General features: G+C 33.0%; 1 long non-coding RNA gene across 1 annotated transcript; it reads left to right on the forward strand.

Annotated features, from left to right (window-relative positions):
- The first annotated feature begins 145 nt into the window (after window positions 1–145).
- Window positions 146–13,268, forward strand: LOC127873393 (uncharacterized). The gene is made up of 6 exons (XR_008046130.1): window positions 146–381; window positions 8,237–8,487; window positions 8,669–8,794; window positions 12,161–12,273; window positions 12,550–12,749; window positions 13,055–13,268. It is a non-coding gene; the product is annotated as an uncharacterized LOC127873393 (long non-coding RNA).
- Window positions 13,269–13,500: the final 232 nt, after the last annotated feature.

Here is a 13,500-nt window from a genome sequence, read left to right on the forward strand (position 1 = left end):
TAAAGGCTCTATCGGTACTTTTTTTTAAACCAGGTATTGATCGCGATATCCAATCTTTTGTCTAAATGATCAGATCGATATATAAAGCGTCAATATATTAGCTGGATTTGTTAATAATTATGACTGTATGAAGACCTGGTGTATTTGCATTATAAAAAAGGAAGCTATGAAATAGTTCTGTATCTAGAAAACGTCTCATAAAACGATTTATTTAACTAGAGGAAGAAAGACATTCATCAGTCCTTAGCAGACTGCTTCATTGTAAAGACATAATGTGTATTGAACATGGAAAATACAGATAAACAAGTGGCTGAACCATTACTGCAAAAGTTTACAATTCTGTCTATTAAGGGTCTAGGACATTATCGTTGTAATATAAAGGTTTGTATGTTGTTTTAAAATAAGAAATTCGTTTCGTTGCTGGTATTTTAACACGATTTAAATCATTTAGTTTATACTCATTTATTTATTCTCTATTACCAAACAACTTATAAACAACTCAAATTAATCGCTCAAGACTACTTCAAGATGGATTTCAATTGTTTTGCATAAGGACATTATAACTGATCTGCGCTAATGGGGCTGGAACCTATTTAAATCATTTACAGGCGAACTTATATTATGATTAATTCGTATATTAACTTTCAGAGTGCTAGTGGTGATGTGAAGTTGGCCCCGCTGTCCCGTGAAGGTAAGGGTTAGGGTTAGGGTTGCACTAACTCTAACACTAACCCTAACCTTAACCTTAACAGCGCTGCACGTGGCTGCGGGGCCAACTTCACACCCATGTGGTAGAGTACATCAGATAACGGTTTAATTAAGAAATGTAACATTTGAAAGGCTATATTTTGGAAGAGAAGACTTTTACATTTATTTTATCTATTAATACTTATGTTACGTTAAACTGCATGTGTAAGTCCTTTTATATTTGCTATGTATTTAAATGACCTAGATGATGAATTTTTCTGTTAAGGTGCTGAAGGTGTTGATATTGTAACTCTTTAGATTTTTCTGTTAATGTATGCAGTTGACATTTTGATTTTCGCAAATTCAGCGGGAGAACTGCAAAAAACTCTAGATATTTTATCGACATATTGTAACAGATGGAAATTAACTGTTAATAGTGATAAAACCAAAGTACTTAGACTTAGAAAAGGTGGTAGACTTCCAAATAAAATAATCTAAACCTTTATTAAGATTGGAAACCATATGGAAATTGTGAATTAGTATTCTTATCTCGGTATAATATTTACATCAGGAGGTTCATTTACGGAATCACATGAGACATTGTCCGGGCAGAAATAAATATACTAGACATCCCTAATTTTGGAAATACATTGATCCAATTTAGATGGATAGGAGAGTCCACTCGGCATAAATGGGTTAAGAACTGCCACTGACACTGCCACTGTTTATTATTCAACTAGCATGTTGATTTTACTATAAACAATGAACATATTTTTGGTTGTACGACTTTCCGCAACCAATGCAGAAAAGTCAAAAGCCTGTGATGTTAGATGGACTGTAAGTTACGAATAAGGTGTAATTATATGCATACAGTGATCGTTAAAAGAGTAAGAAAGACAAGTTCCCATTTTTATTCGGACTAAATAAATGTCAATCTCCAAACAGAAATATAGTAAGGATACATACAAATCAATGCATGGGCAGCCCAATTACAAGATTATATGAACAATTGACAAATGCAGATGAAAAATACAAAGATATTTACATAATTCATCTACTGCCATCAACTGTCATCAACAAACGATTGCGATCGAATGGGAAATTTGCCCGTGTAAATAATAACACACCTCACAGTAAAGGCTATTTAAAAAGGTTACATTCAACAATTTAAAAACAAACGTCGATTGTCCAGCCCTGTCACACTTTTGAAAGCCGAAGAATTCTTTTTTCCCTTCTCGGGACGAGCGTTGCAGCCAAATGCTACACACTGCACCATCGTACAAATAGGTAAATCCTTAATGTCACGTTACAAATCTAATGGAAATCAACACAGTCTGGATTGAAAATTGTTTTAATGCTAGTAATTGACAAACACAGTTCTTTATACTCTGAAGTTTTGCGGGAAAATTGCAAGCTTCAGTGCGTGAATAACAATTAATGAAGGTCGTTCTGGGTCATGCGCAGTTGTCTCACGACTACGTCATCAGGGAAAATGGTGGCGGAAAGTGCCAAACGCATTACGGAAATTACCGATCATCAAAATCATCGTTTTTTAGCACTATATCTTTTTTTTTTTGTGTGTGTTTTATTTCAATGTTATTATATTATATTCATCTATAAAATGTGCTTTTTAAGTCTGAACTTGTCTGTTCTCCTTTAAAGCGATATTTAAACTTAGAAAATATTTGTACAGTTACGTTAATATTACTGTTGAACATATGTTAGATCTCTTTATTTAAACCAATACTGTTTTATAGTGATGAGGTTTGGGGGTTTGCTCGAGCAACTCCGATTGAAAGATTGCATACAAAGTTTTAGTCTGTATTAGGTGTAAAATGTAACATTCAAAACGATTTTATTTATGGTGATCTTGGCCGAATGGATTTACATTCCCAGAAGCTTGTTTGTATTGTTAAATATTGGTTGAAGATCATTTGATGTAGTGATAGAACATATATGTGTCATGTATTAACAAAACTATGTTAAATAATATTGATTATAACCCACGTAAGCAAAAACGGGGCTTCACTTGATAAAGATACGTTGTGTAGACTAGGTTTCTATCATGTATGGCTGTAACAGAGTGTTGTTAATAATAGCCAGTTTATTAGTGTATTTAAACAACGTGTTAAGGAGATATTTGTACAGGACTGGCATAGTAGATTGGAAAATTCATCTTGAGCGATATTCTATAACATTTTCTTTAATTTCGAATTTCAACCATATCTTAAACATGTAAATGTAAAATGCTATAGAAATGCACTTACAAAGTTACGAATGTCATCACATAGATTAAATATTGAAAAAGGTAGATGGAATAGAACGCCAAGGGAACAAAGACTATGCAACAAATGATATAAATTAGAGGACAAATTTCATTTTCGTTTTTAGTGTAAGCTATACGATAGCGTACGAGGAAAATATCCTAAGCAGTATTACCGGCATAGACCAAATATATTTAAAACTGTCGAGCTGATTACAAATGATAACTGTAAAATATTACGAAACCTAGCTGTAAGCAAAGCCTTCGAATTGAGAAAAGCAAATTATACAATTCATAAATATTAATATCGTTTATTGTCCATCAGTTTCCTGATTCACTTGTCCGTATATCAAAATTGCAATCGGTGTAACTGGGGTATCTGCATTGCAAATATATGCATACATAACAGGGATGGGAATCGTATCAGAAAATAACCGTATCCTCTTTCCGAATATATCCGGATATCCGTATTCTATTGTAAGTAATCTACATAAGGCTGTTAACATCATTACAACACTGTGGATACGTTAATGTGCACTGTTTACAGAAATAAAAACAAACAATATAACGCATTTATATGACTTCTTTATTTCAATTATTTTATTTTTAAGAACAATATCAAAGTCGCAGATACATAATTTCTTTAAAAAACACACAAACACACACATCGTAAAACTATAACAAAAGCATACTACGATATATACTGTACATTCTACATACATTTAATACATTCAGATATATTTCATTTGCATTTGCTAAGATGCACTGACCTAAGGTACTTGTTTATGAAAATAACTTCATCGAATAAGTCGCTATTGAGTCTTTGTTCCTTAGCTTGGTAAGTACCAAGCCGGCCGGGCCGACGAGAACACGCGTTCAGACGGACCCGATGTTGCCGGAATTGGCAGAAAACTTCGGGCGACATATGCCAGTTCGGGAAATCGAAATTCGTATACTCTTTTTTTAACAGATAAATATTGATTGACCAATTGAAAAACGTTTATTTGATTGGGCAGAGATAATGTTTCCATGGTATACTGATGCACCCGTCGATTTAAGTCATGTAGCCAATTGACATCTCGCCTGGACGATGATCGCCACGCCCACTTAGTCAAGTGGCTCACTGATGAAAGAGATTTGTGTCATATATTTATTATGCAAATGCAAAAAATGTAAGTTTATAAAAAACATTAGCTGTGTATAACGGATGTTTCGGTACTTTAAACACGCTCCCAAACGCTTGCGCCCTTACCGATATATAACCGGTTACTATGTGTAATGGTTGTATTAGTTGTAATAAATTAATACCTCTACACTGGTATTTACCCATTTTTTTGCGAAAATACTAACGAAACATTTTGTCCATATGTATTTTACACGAATAGCGCTTTATAACTGGAATATTGTTTTACACGCTTTCTGACACCGAGCGGGTACCGAAATTCCCCATGGTATTATGTATAAATGTATAGACCAACACAACAGTGGCATCGATACGTTTTTATTAAAATAGTAACATAAAATAGTTTGCGCTTGTTTCTGACATAAAAAGCGCTGTATAACGTTGATTGCGTTAAGTTACGCAAATACCAATATTCCCTTTTAGTTTACATATACACGCGATATAATTTATTATTAATTTTGCGTATATGACATTTCAGTTTGAAATAAATTAATTTTTTATAAGGGGGATGTTGGTACTTTTGGTTATTCTACATATTGAAACTTCCATTCGCACTTGTCAAGACCACACTTCCGCGTTGGAAATTGTAGAACAGAAATTCCTCTTAATCATCTATCTGGAGTTGCATGTACCACTATGTTAGAATTACACATATTTGCAATGAAAATCTTTATAATTATCTATTTTAATTGATGATATATCCATAGCTGAAACCCTTTCACCTGTTACACTTATTTTTAAGAAGTCTTTATTTTTTGAATTTTAGAGAAAGATGATAACTGACATGCTGTGTATTTAAAGAAGCAGTTCATCTTTGTAGATTTCTAACTGTTCGGATATTATAACTTAATGTTCAATAACTGAAACCAAAAACTGACTATGAATTAATGCTTTTGAAGTAAAAATGTCACATACATATATAATAGAACAGAGTTGAAGGAAAACTACCTGTACATGTACCTTTCAGACAGATAAATCCCGGGGGCAAACAAACATCGTTGTTTGAGAGTGTTCACTGATTTCACCTTCAATGTGGCGTCTTTAATAACCACTGTGGTATAGAATCGAATTTGACATATAGCCCTTCACCACTTAGATACGTATTTTGACATGTTTGTAGTCCCGTAGAAAAATACATTTAATTAAATATCTTTCTTACTAAATTCAAGTTTTAAGACTTCATTTCCAATCCTTAGACACTGATTAGCAGCAAACAGCCTAAAACCTGAACAGACTGCCAGTTACTCGCAGGCTTTTTTGGTTTTATGCTGTTTACACATAGCCATTTTCACTTTGCTTCTGATTGTGGTATAGGGACGAATTTGACATTAAAGCTCCTCAGATCATAAATTAATTGAACCTATGCTGCTTTAAAGACATCACAGACTAAGTTTCAATCTCAACGCAGAGTTGTCGTTCCTTGCTCTCACATACAACTCTGCGAAAGGCTCAGCCCTCCATTTTGTCTATAAAATAGATAAAACCGAACAAACGCATTCAACGTATATTTGATTGGATATTTAAGATCGCATGCATTAAATTAAGAAACATGACTTTAAAATGTACGATAAATCGTGCAAAAACTTGCGAGTTTTAATGCAACTCTTTGGAACTAATTTATTGCCCATTTACGCAGATGGAATCATTCCACGCACTTTACAAATGTAAACAATTGAACATATTTTTTTTTAAGTGACGTTAGGAATTGCTTCGACGTGTGTATGTATATGTTGGTTTCTTAACATAAAAAACCATATCAATTTTATAATAATTAATTAAGACTGATATAAGATATCATGGTATGAGATGGTTTTCTTTAATGCAGTGAATGCAATGTAACCGTCATGCAAGAGATTGTTTAGTATTCTGTAACCTCAATGATGAACGCTTGGAATGATGATGACATAAATGAGACGCTTTCATAACAATAGTCCGTTCTAAGCCCAACACAGAGGTGAATGTAATGTAACCGTCGTGCAAGAGATTGACTAAGTTTACCAATTACTGGTTTATACTTTTGTTGTAAAATTAGCAAATGGTTACATAGTCAGATTGGTTTCAATGTATACAAACAGATAGGATTACTAAAGTATGTGAATTTGTATCAATTTTAAATTCAACCCTTACTTTATTTAGAGCTGTATGCATACTAAGATAACATTTTACATTGACTAGTAATAATTCAATTTGTTGATTCAAAATTCACCAAAACTTAAAATTTCATACTACATGTACTGTGATGTGACGTCCAATTTTGCAACCTAGTAAAAGAATGGCGTAAGTTGTCAACACAGTTTTTCACTTGATTATAATGCTTTAAAATTTGAACAATCATCTTTGAATAAAAACAAGAGGAAAGTTATCACTAAGAATGTAAGGAATACTTGTAGCACAGAGAACATTGAAATATATGGTGGCATGTAGGTTACATCTAAAATATATATTTCCTTATGTATACACATGGAGACCTAAATATGAGACCTCACATGCCAACATGAAGAAAATTATATATTGGATTTCCCATCAATGTAACAGGAGAAATCTTCACAATTGGTTAACAGATTTGTAGTGCATGTAACTAAACTTCATATTGTATGATTCGAAATTGATTTTGTTTCTGCATAAAATACTAATCAGTTTCTCTATATCTATCTACATGCACATAAACCTTATTTACAGCGTTTCTTTATATTTCATTTCCTATTTTTCGAACAAAATAAACGAAACTCGTTGAATAAATAAGAACTACGCATTCGGCTTGTGTAGAAAATGTCGGACATGTCGTTAGCAACCGGCGCGCACGATTTATCGATCGCTGAATTGTCAATAGATATTTAGATAAGAATCTGATTGACAGTTGGCGAGATGTCAATTGGTGTCATTGATCGGGAAGTAAGGACCATAAAACAAAGCACGGAGGCGCAATTTGGCAATTATGCAACTCGACCATTATCACCAAGGTGATCGGGAACTGGCTGGGGCACTCGCTGAGCAACAACCAATTTACGGATTTGTGTCAGTCTGTCAACGATGTCTGGTATAGAGATTATCGTCGAAATATTCGTTAAGGAACATAGTTTGAATAATAACAGGGGTAATATAGTTTAATCAAGTATTTGGATCCTCTTTTACAATTCGGATACTTAACCAGTATTCGGATATCCGGATATCCGGATAATCGTTACCATCCCTTATAAATAATTATCCGACACCATAAAGCCAAAGTATTCCGTGTCATATGACTACAGATAATTGTTAAATTACGTACATAGTGATTTAAAAATAAGAATCGATTTTAACACATGGTGATGTATACATATTGTATAATATTAGTGTGGTAGGATCATATGCATGTAAAAGATAGATCCAATATTGGATTTAGTGATGAAGCAAGTTCAATTATTTCAGTAAAGTATATTGCAACAAAATGTTACAATTGGTAATTAAGATTTCGATATTTTACTTTGAATCTCAAATCTTAAACAATAGCAACTAAGTCTAGCTGTTTTGGGTATTCCAAACTCATTTAGAAAGAGATAAAACTCTTCCGTTTCTAATGAAAATGATTGGTAGAGTAAGCTGTCCTTTCTGCACTCGTTTTTCTAATAATCACCATATTTCGATGATAACTGGGTCATTGATGAGATAGTTTATTCAAGGGTTGTCACCTATCACCTTAGATTTACTGTACTTATGTTTTCAATCATTCTATGATAAAAGAAGAATAATGTTATTCATATGAAAATGACTCTAAATTGTATTCTAAATCATATCTACCAACGCAAAACAAATTTAAAGCGAAAGTATTACTTATCATTGTACATTATTGAAAACAAATGTACGTTCAAACAGATGTGCATAGTGATAAGATGATAGTGATAAATACGCTGATGTGATTATTACATAATGATATGTGATATGTGATATGTGTTGAACAAGGACCACAAAGGTCTATTTCAATTGTGTATATATGTTTATGTATTTGTTGAAATAAAAGTTCTTCATGTACATGTGTCATCATCGCTATGTTGCTGTTTATGTTTATGCCAATTAATACTTTGACTTGACTTTTTTATGTTTACAAAATAAAAATTATTTTCTAGAAGTTGCAAGCATACCTGAATGGCAATCATGTAACAGTGTCTCCAAATATTCTACCAGCTGACCAAGACTCTTGGACTGGAAATACAAATCAAACTATCTTCACCCGTCAATCGAAACCAATGTCAACAAAATTCTTCTCAGCCGTTCCACAATTGTCAGGCAATGAGCAGATTTATCGCCATTCGTCGTGTGCACCTCAAACAGTGAGACAGAGAAAGGACATTTCTCCTCTTAATATATTAGAATATAGGTAACAAATAAATCCTACGTGGCATAAGTTTCGTAAACGCCTAATTTCTATTTGGTGCGCTAAATATTAACGCCTGAAATTATCATCAAATTAAGACCTCAAACTAGAAAAAGTTTTTAAATCATTAAACGATTTATGCTATGCTTCTTTCCATGTACAAATAACTTTCCTCGTGTTTCAGGTCCTGTTGTACAAAATGAGTCTGTGGCGAGTGCGGTCTCATGGTGTTTGAAGTGGATTTCGCCTTTATCTGCAATGTGTGTGGTCAGTTGATTCACAAAGGCTGCACAGACCTATGCAAACACAGGTATTGGAATTCCGAACCTGAATATTCAACAAACAACTTAAAGCGTTATACATATATTTAAAAATTGTTTGCTGAAATGCAAGTGTGAACGGAACCTCATTTAACTTATATAATCTGCCTATTCAATTAAAGAGTGTTTACTGGCCTATCCCGGGACACGGCGTCTCTATGGCAACATGACGTAGGGACACTCATTTAGTTTCAAACCTAGTAAACATTTTAAATTGTCAATTAAGAAATACTTTGAAATGCCTTTTTTACAAAGGGAGATTAAAGAGAGGAACCTTTGACTAAAATCGATTTGGCATCTTTCTCCTATTGTCATTATAACCAGTTAGGATGCAATTATGGAGAATGGTTTAACAAATCATATGATATAGCTACACGTATATTTTTTTTCAAGTAAATAAGCATTTTGGGCATTATTAAATTTATATTTCTTTTTTGCTTTCAAGCACGTGCAATAAGATCCTATTGAAATAAAAATTGTTCCACTATGTAACGCTAATAAAAAGCTAACTGATTTTAATATGGATATTTTAAGCTGTATTTACAATAACGCTCACAAATAATGTAGAGGCAATTTTTCAAGTCAGTCTGCTGTTAAGTACGCTAGGAACCATAACCACTGCCTGTCTGCACTACCTGCAGTAAAATTAAGCAGACGACGAATGCTAGGAGCGTCTGCTCTAACCACCACATATGCCTGTTTATAGTTCCCACTGGTACACTACATTGTGTGTATGTATTCAAAAGTATGTAACAGCTTGTAAGACAACATTTGCCAGTCTAGTGTTAATCATTGAAAACTGTATATATTGGCTGCTTTCAGGGAAAACGGGGCTTAATGCATGTCAATTAAGATTAGCCTGTGTACACTGATTAGCCTGTGCAATGTGCACATGCTGATCAAGGACGACACTAACTGATTGTGTGGTGTTTTTCGTTTAAAGAGAGTCTCTGGTGCTGGCATGACAATTTATGCATATGCATTAAGACCTGTTTTGCTAAAATGAAGCTTAAATTATCTTTTTTATTAATTATTTGAAAAAATAACCCATCTCGACCTGTGCTTTAAGACACACTCTTTATAAATTTGAATGAGTGGTATTCATTTTAAACTTGCGATATAAAAGCTTTAACATTATTCTGAAATCTGAGTTGCGTCTAAGATACAATTTTACACAAATTCAATTCCTTCAGCGCTTTGATTGAAGTTGTGATGCGACGCACAAAAAGGGGCTACTGGAGGAAATTGTCGAAAATGAGTTTTCTTTCAATTTGGATTCAATTTGGATTCTGCAATAAATTCTGAGGAAAATTTGCAAAATCTTAGACTGGTTTGCAGCTTTATTTTGTAATATACACTCTTTAGAAATTACGTTTTTAGTATAAAACACTTCATTTCTACGTCCGTTAACGTCGCGTCATAAAAAATGACGTCGCACCCCCACTAACCCCCATTTTCGCGCGTCGCGTCACAGTTTTTAATGTCTGTCGCTTATCATAATTATTTTGAACCATTTTCTAAAATTCCTTTGAAGTAATATTGTAATCGACAATATTTCACTTTGGGGATTTCAATTAACATGCAAGAATAATGTTAAAATATTTATACGTCTTCGGAAAAGCTGGTGTATTAAATTTGTTATATGAAGATCCAAAACAGTTGAGAAATGTACTAGCCAAGTTGTAGTTCCTTTTGTATAAATTATGATAATGTTAATAGTATAACACTCCCCGACGCTTTTTGTTATTTTTTTTTCAACCCCCTAAATGAACTAGGTACCCTTTTAAACATCATCATAGACAATCAATAACCTACCTGAAACTTCCAAATAATATTAACGGCTTTTTTTTCAAAATGAAAATAAAAAAAGAGGACACAGAGGGTCCTTGGTCGCTCGTCTAAAACTATAAAGAACGTGTGACCTCTAGTGTTCTTTGATTTTACCTGTTGATCTATTATATTAACCGCATGCGACCCACTTGCAAACTAACCTAGATTTCATTGTGATGAACATTCTGACCAATTTTCATAAAGATAATGACGAAAATGTGACCTCTAGTGTGTTAACAGACTTTTTCTACAATATGACCTGGTGACCTAATTCTTTACCATATATGACCCTGTTTTAAAATTGACATATATGGATTTCGTTCTGATAAACAAACTGAACAATTTTCATGAAGACTAAGAGTGGTGACAACGTGTTTCTATTGTTTGACCCAGTGACCTAGTTTTTGACCATAGATGACCCATTATCAAATTCATTCAAGATGTCATTGAGTGTTTCACTGTGTCCTACCGTAGTTTCATATCTTGGGACAAATTGTGACCTCAAGAGTGTTGACACTCAAAGTGTTGACTACGGACGACGGACGGACGGTCGACAGACACGTGGCGATCGGAAATGCTCAGATTGAACTAAAATTAATCCCAGTTTTCTTATCAATGTCATTTTTCATTTTTCAAATGTTAAGTTTAAAAAATCTCTCAAAATGTTCCAAGTTTCAAACGATATAATATAATAAAGGTTTCCGTTGATGGATAATATTTGGACTTAAAAGAGCCTGAAATTCAAATGCTAAAATATTCATATCTAAACTGATAAGGCAGAAAAAATTATTTTTCTGAAAGTATTGAACAATAAACAGTTCATTTCTGTTAGATCGATTTAGAAGAGATTTATTGGTACTTTTGTTTATTTGTTTGGTATCTGAAGAACTTAAAAATATCATTTTCTAAAGCTCAACCATATTGTAGCTAATTCTAAAATATTAACTTTCAAATAATATTATGCAAAAACGTAATTCTACCTTAGCAAGCTATTTGATTTGATATCTTGATATCTTATAATTATGCACATATATTTAACATAAATGAATAATGATTTTGCATCATTTAATTTAATTATCCCTTATTATTATTATAATTATTAATTATTATACCAGATATAATTCATTAATTTTAACGAGGAACAATACATATACAATATATTTACAATTTACTCTGTTTTTAAAAATCATACTCATACATGAATGTCGATAGTTCTTTTTGCAGGAAAGTAGTTTTTGTTAAAGTAGTCATTGAAAACGCCACATGGCTTGTAGGTAAATTGATTGTATTGTAATTTTTAATAAATAAAATAAAATAAATTCATTCGGATACAAAAAAAGAGTGTTTACTCACCCTTTAAGTATAGGCTGCAATCACGGCATGGTCAAGATACGGGCTCGTCATCAAATACAACTTTCACTGCGTGTTATATAACATTTGATATTATTTCGATTGACAATGCTTTAAAATTTTCTGAATCATAAATATATAAAACAAACTGGACTTAATTGTCAATTCTTCAACAGCCATGAATGCGTTCTTTGTGGTGGAGACCCCAACCGTATATATCCGTTTTGCCACATTAACAACTTGTCACAATTAATCAACGGCGAGGATAACGGAAAAAAGATATTCAAAGGTAGTGTAGGTGTTTCAGAATAATAGTTAAATATTATACAAATTTAGCGGTTAATACACACCGAACTTTACATTTAGAGATCATTATTTTTTATTCATAAGATTTCAAAAACAAACTTGTAATTCTATAAAACTCCATTTTGAAAAGTATTTACTCCAATAAAAAATACTTATGAATTTTAAGTATAATGAACATTTTAAGTATTAATTATTTTTTATATTAAGTTATGTACTTCTGTTTTCGAACAAACCTTTTGATTTTCTCTCACGAGGTCAGCTCCAACAAAAACGCATGCGGAGAAATGTTTCCCAATAATAACCCGTCTACATTGCCTTGTCGCAACCGAGGAGCGTCATGCGACAGGCAAACTTTTCGAAAATGGGGCAAGGGCAAGATTGTAAACGCAAGTCTGAAGATATCTTACTACAGTTGAGTAAAAGAAGGAAGATTGAAACTGAAAAACGATTAGCGCGAAGGTATGTTTAATATATTCAACCGTGTATTCCATGTTTTGCTTGTTAAATAATTTTCGTTTACAACTGGTTGCTTTACTATAGATATTTTTACCTCATGAGTTTACGTATGGTGGTAATAAAGTAAATCTTCTTGGTGATTTGATTGAAAATAAGTAATTCACAAAGACTCCGTGTAATAAATACATTTTCAGAAGTCTATACAAAAGAATGAAATGATGTTTTAACGTTATAACTGCTCAGCAAATTGAAGAGTTCGATAGATTATGTCAATAAATTTGCTGATAAATGTAGATTGTTCTCTGCAGAAACACACGGAACAAGCGGATGCACGAATTCAAAAAATGGAATCCAAACAGTTTTCCGAGATAAAATTGAACGCAACTGGTAACAAGCTTAAAGGTTCACATATACTAACGGAAACAAGTTTAGCTACATGTGTTCACATGCATATAAATATTGACACATTAAAATTGTTTCCAATATATTTTTTAATATTGAATGATTAACCATTAAGCCACATTTCTGTATCAAAACAAATTCATTTCTTCAAGTAATCTGGTAAAAAATGTTACGTGAATTTCGGAATATCATAATCCAATGTCACATACTGTCAATATCTGTTATGGCCTTCCGCTTTAGCAATAACTGCCATGCATCTTCGTCTCATGCTGCCAATAAGGTCACGTATGACTCCTAGAGGGATCCTAGCCCACCCTCTCTGAAGGGCCCGCTCAAGGTCGTTTACGTTGTC

This window comes from Dreissena polymorpha, chromosome 3 (assembly GCF_020536995.1).
Source record: "Dreissena polymorpha isolate Duluth1 chromosome 3, UMN_Dpol_1.0, whole genome shotgun sequence".
Taxonomy (NCBI): Eukaryota; Metazoa; Mollusca; class Bivalvia; order Myida; family Dreissenidae; genus Dreissena; species Dreissena polymorpha.